Here is a 6143-nt window from a genome sequence, read left to right as displayed (position 1 = left end):
CCTACCATGGTCATTTGCCTGCTTGATATCCGAAGGCATACTAGAAGTAAATTGGGGGAGTGTAAAAGTCACTTTTCTTAGTGATCATGTCCTTCTGTATTAGTGTTCTTACTGGATGAGTTGGTCTTTCCTTAGCAATCACCTCCTTTCCTCTTGGTGTTCTGACTGGATAAGTTTGTTGCGTAAATTCGTAGATGCCCAAAACCATTCCACCTTTCACTGCATTTAGGTTCACTCAAGGGGAGCAACCCTTCTCATGTGACACTTGTGACAAAGCCTTTAGTCTTGACGTATGCCGTACCAGCTAGCATCACCATTCCAGCTCTTTGCTCTCTGTGAGACACTCACAAGCTGCTCCTCACCCCCAACAAATCCATCTTACACTGCAGGAGATCAGTTGAAAATGCACTTAAGACACCTTATCAACCAAACACCACAGCTTAACCCAGCTTGCCTCCAGTGTGCTCAGAGCATGCCTTCACCCAACACTGGGCAAATCATCTAACACAAAGTCTATTCACTAATAAAATACAGAGGCTCACACAATTTCTTGACTAGTGGTCAGGCATGTGCTAGCCTCAAGAGACTGAGATAGGAAGATTGAGAGTTCAAGGCTAGCCTGAGCAACATACCAGATTTCAGACTAGTCTACATAGCATCACCACGCCTCAAAAAGTTTTTTTGAATATTGTGTTAAAAGTGAAAATCAGTGGTGTATCAAGGATGCTTTCACACCATCGTGACGTTGAAAGATCTGCGGTTATATTAGGTACACTTTCACACCATCTTGAAGTTCAAAAATCAGTTCTTGTGGTTCAGTTCACTTCTACAGAGTTGAAAATTGAGTAATTATATTGAATATGTTTTCACACTGTTCTAGAGCTGAAAAATCAAGTGATGGCTTGGAGGTTTTCACACTGTCATAAAATGGAAAAAGCAGTTATGCTCAGTATATGTCTGTGCTACTGTACTGCTGAAAAACCTGGTCATATTGAGTGTACTTTCACAGAATTGACAGCATCAGTGATTAGACTGAGCATACTTTTGTAAAACTGAAAAATCAGTAGTTATATTCAACATGCTTTCACACTGTCACAAAGCTGAAAAATCCATAGTTGTGTGGACACACTTTCGCAATGTTGTGATTTGAAAAGGCTATGAGCCAGGCAGTGGTGGCTCATGCCTTTAATCCCAGCACTGGGGAGGCAGAGGCAGGCAGGTCTCTGTGAGTTCAAGACCAGCCTGGGCTACAAGAGCTACAGAGAAACCCTGTCTCGAAAAACAAAACAAAACAAAACAAAAACAAAAACAAAACAAAAAAAAACAGGCTATGGTTGTCTAGACTGCTTTTGTGCCATCAGAAAGTTGAAAACCTCCATATAGCAAGACTGCCTGTGTTTGTAAAATGTCTGTTCTGTGCACGTCTTTCCCATAAAGATAATCCCACTATGGAAACTAAATGTAAACTCCTTAAGACTGTCTTAGGAGACTGTCAGCTCCATAAATACTGCCTACCACTGTTCTTGTGGTCATCACCATTAGTATTGTTATCACGAGCCGTTCCAGGTAGACCCCTGTGGGTTCCCTTGGAATGCAACCAAGATGGCATTAGGATGACTGTTTCCATCTTGGATGAAGCAGTGATTTCTTAGTGCATGGACCACACTGAAGGGAAGAGATCATTAGACTTTGTCAGACTAGAGTCTGTTGATGAAGAAAACAGAAAAGTGAGGTGTGCACCAATCTGCAGACTTCCCGAGGCATCAGGAATCCCACAGTCAACAGAGACTCAAGAGGCGACACATGTCAGAGATCGCCAGGTGGCCAATAAGTTGATGGAAATGTGTCCCACCTCATTCCTCAGCAAGGAAACGCAAAGGAAAACCACTATGGCACGTCAGGAGAGTCACAGGAATTCCTAACATTAAAATGAGGAAGTAGATCAAAAAATCTCACCACACAAGTGAGATGATGGATGTTTCTTCGGTTCAGTCATCCTCCATTGTATATATGTATTAAAACATCACAGTGTTCTCTACAAAGATAATGTACAAAGTAACTACTAAGTGTAACACAATTATTTATTCATTAAAAATAACTAAAATTTTAAAAAGTAACTTTGGACTGGATTTGTGTAGTCAGATGAACTGTTTGTAAATTAATGCAGCCAGTGAACATTGCAGATGGAGGCAGGGGGCTGAAAGCACTTGTCTTGGTGAGGGAACCATGGCACATGTTTCCTAGAGTCCTAGGTGGGATGTGGGGAACAGAGATGGGAACTAAGCCTTCTTATGAGAGGGCTAGAATGAGGGGATGATAAACTCGGGGAGGAGCCTGGGTTTGCTATGAGTGGAACTAGAGTTAAAGTTTCTGGAGCCCAGAAAGGAATAATGTTTTGCTGATGCCCATGGGAGGGCCGTCCTTTCAGACTGGAGACAGAGGAGTAGTGGGTATGGGGGAGCAACTTAGAATGGGATGTAAAATAAATGAAAAAGATTTAATTAATGAAAAAAGAAAAAGAAGAAATAGATAGAGCTCAAGAGCAAGTGCCAATATATTAAAAATAATAATAAAATAAAAATCTGGGAAGGGTTAAAATGCTCAAAGCTCCTTGGAGATGCTAGATGCAGGAGAACTTCAGTTGTGTGACAGTGGTGTGCCTGACTCCCAGGACTGTCTTATGGAACTTGGTCAAGACAATGAATCTAGGGCTGAAGAAAGAGATATGTTTGTTTTACTCAGTGTTATATATCATCTAAGGTTTCTCATTATTGTGTTGTGTATGTATTGATAATATGTTAATAGTTTTGAGTCCTCTCCGGGCAGTGGTGAAACACCCCTTTAATCCCAGCACTAGGGAGGCAGCTAGGCAGGCAGAGCTCTGTGAGTTCGAGGACAGCCAGAGCTACACAAAGAAACCCTGTCTCAAGAACAAAACAAAAAAAAGATTTTTGGAGTTTTCTAGGCATGTTCACAGTGCCAGACTCAGGTTTCAGAAGCAGCCTTCCTCCTGCACTAGGCTTCATGTGCAAATATCCTTGTAGATGCTCTGCTCCTCATTGCCCACTTCTGAATATACCATGCCAATATCAGAAGGGACCCAGAACTCCCTCCCCACTACCAATGGAGCTGGGTTCTCTCTTGCTCACTATTCCTTTGTAAACTGGAGACAGAAGGAATAAGAAAGGAAGGCCAGGTGGTGGTGGCACACGCCTTTAATCCCTTTACTCTGGAGGCAGAAGCAAGCAGATCTCTGTGAGTTCAATGCCAGCCTGGTCTGTGAAGGAAGTTCCAGAATATCCAGAGCTGTTACACAGAGAAACCCTGTCAAAAGAAAGACAGACAGAAAAGGGAGGGAGGGAGGGAGGGAGGGAGGGAAGGGGGAGAGGGAGAGAGCAAAGATAGAAAGTGAGCAGCATGGTACACAGCTGTAATACCAACACTTGGGGAAGTGGAAACGGGGATGAGGAGGTATGCCAGTAAACAAATACATGCACAACAGAGTTGATGCAAAATGTTTATTGGGGGTTGGGGGAGGGTGAAAAAGCAAAAGGCCACGTTGGAGTGGGGACATGAGAGAGGCAGGCAGACAGACAGAGAGACAGAGAGGAAAGGGAGGAGGCAAGAGAGGAAGCTGTGCCTGGTGGACTCTTAAGGAGTACACATGTTGCTGGTCTGTCACTTCAGGAGGTGAGTTCTGTTTGGACACGGGAGAGGTTAAACGCGGGTGCTGATACAGTGTCTGGGATCCATGTGAGTCGTCAGCGGATCCCTCTGTCAGCTCAGGTGTATGAATGTGTGGTGGCTGCACCTGTTGTTTTACTCTGCTTTGTATGTGTACATGCGTGTGTGAATGTGTGTGTGTGTGTGTGCTTCTGTCAGTTTTGTTTTCCTGTATTGACCTGATACATGAGACCCTCCTCCTACCTGGCTTAAGACCTGTTCCCCGCTCCTGTTGGAGACCAGAATCCTTTTGACTCTGCTAGGTCATGAGAAAAAAACAGTAAAAAAAAAAAAAACAAAAAACAAAAACAAAAAACCTCCACCTGCCCCACTACAGGAGCAGGAGAGCTCGCTTGTTTGTTGTTGTCCTCCTGGTCACAGGGTTGGTCGCTGTGTGGGGGATGGGGAGAGATGGGGCCTCACATCCAGGGCCCCCAGCTTTCTAAGCAAACTGTACACAAGGAGGGGGAAATAGTTCACCCAGGTGAGCATTCTCTCTGTTCCCTGCCTGCCCTGAACAGGCCCAGGGAAGGAGGAAAGTTCCCCTGAGCTAAGTCAAAGGCAAAAGAGAACATTCTACTCCTTTCTCTTTCGTGATTTATATCTTCATTTGAAAAAGTAAGTGGGGGAAAAAACACTCTTTCTGGTCTCATCAGGGGGGCTATCAGACAGACAATTACAGCCTAGACAGAATGGATTTTCCTTTCTTTCCAACACTAATTAGGGAGACTTTATTTATTTATTTATTTATTTATTTATATATTTATTTTGGTTTTTCGAGACAGGGTTTCTCTGTGGTTTTGGAGCGAGCCTGTCCTGGCACTAGCTCTGTAGACCAGGCTGGTCTCGAACTCACGGAGATCCGCCTGCCTCTGCCTCCCGAGTGCTGGGATTAAAGGCGTGCGCCACCATCGCCCGGCTAATTAGGGAGACTTTAAACAACTTTCACTAAGTCCTTTTTAAAGGATTAAAGACAGCTACTAAAAAAAAATTCCCTTTGTCACTCAGTTGGCCCCAAATATTTAAAAAGTAATAAAAAATTTTTAAAAACTTAAGGTATAAGTATATTCCAGATGCAAAAAGTAACTTAAAGGATATTTAACTGATTGAAACAAGACCTTTTACATACATTAAAAGCCTTTGCAGGGTGGTGGTGGCACACACCTTTAATCCCAGCACTCGGAAAGCAGAGGCAGGTGGAACTCTGTGAGTTCAAGGCCAGCCTGATCTACAAGAGCTAGTTCCAGGACAGGCTCCAAAGCTACAGAAAAACCCTGTATTGAAAAAAAAAAAAGCCTCCGTCACCTTCTCTGATGATAAGACAAATTTACAGAAACCCAATAAAATTTTGGTGTTTCACACTCTATCAGAAGAACCCAACCTTCAGGACACCAAGCTCCAATAGTTGTTCAATTAACCAGTTCAGCTACCTCTATCCAAATTAAGAATACCCAATGACCCTGGAAACAAAAGGACTATTGCAATCCATATTGCTGGCTTGAAGTGACAGGCATCCTGGTCCCTGTCAGTACCCTGGAATGCACCTCTCCTGCCTACAAAGAAGCCTGGAACCTCTGATTCTCATGAGGCTGAGTCATCCAGAGAAACAGGTGTTCACTGTCTTGGACCTGAAGCATGCATTCCTTGTTTCTGCCTGCTGCACCCCACATAGGAAGACATCTACCCCCATGAGGTACTGTTTAGAAGACTTACTCCACTGTCTCCGATGCTCAGAGGGCAGCAGTTGGCAGAACTCTCTAGCCATTCCTCTCTCCAGTCACAACAGGCACGCTAGTTCTCCATACAGGCTATTCATTGACTATCTGAGAGATCCAGCCAACCTCAGTCCACCAGCAGCTTCCTTTTGTTTGAGTCTAGTGATACTCTCTGGGTCAAGCAAGGAACCAAAAGGGTGCTAGAACTAACCTGAAAAGGACCCTCCAAGGTGATACTCTCCACTTCTTTGGCAATGAAGGTAGTTGGCATTACACCATGGATCCTCCACACCTAGGTCAAGAAAGTAGGAACCACAGGTGCCAAATGGCCCGTCTCTGGACTGTGGACCCACTGAAATTAAGGTTCCATTGGGCCCCCAGACCTTCTACTCCCTGTCCCTCTACCTCCTGTTTGTAATGGTAAAAATAAAATGCTGCAGGTCCCCAAGTGGCGGCAGTGGGCAGTGGGTCCCGAGATCTCGACTGGCCACAAAGGCAGCCAGTCCCAGGCAGGGAGCCACATGGCAGGTGAGAGACCAAGATGGATAGGCATACCGTGCAGAGTGAGGTTGGATGTTTATTTAGTGGGTTATGAAAGGGAAGGAGAGAGGGAGGGAGAAGGGAGACAGGAAAGAAAGGAAGATGAGAGGAGCCATGGTAGCAGCTACCTCTTTGGGAGAGACAGGAAGGGCTCAGGCTGGAAGT

Source organism: Microtus ochrogaster, unplaced genomic scaffold (genome assembly GCF_000317375.1).
Source record: "Microtus ochrogaster isolate Prairie Vole_2 unplaced genomic scaffold, MicOch1.0 UNK108, whole genome shotgun sequence".
Taxonomy (NCBI): domain Eukaryota; kingdom Metazoa; phylum Chordata; class Mammalia; order Rodentia; family Cricetidae; genus Microtus; species Microtus ochrogaster.
This window is presented reverse-complemented; position numbering follows the sequence as displayed.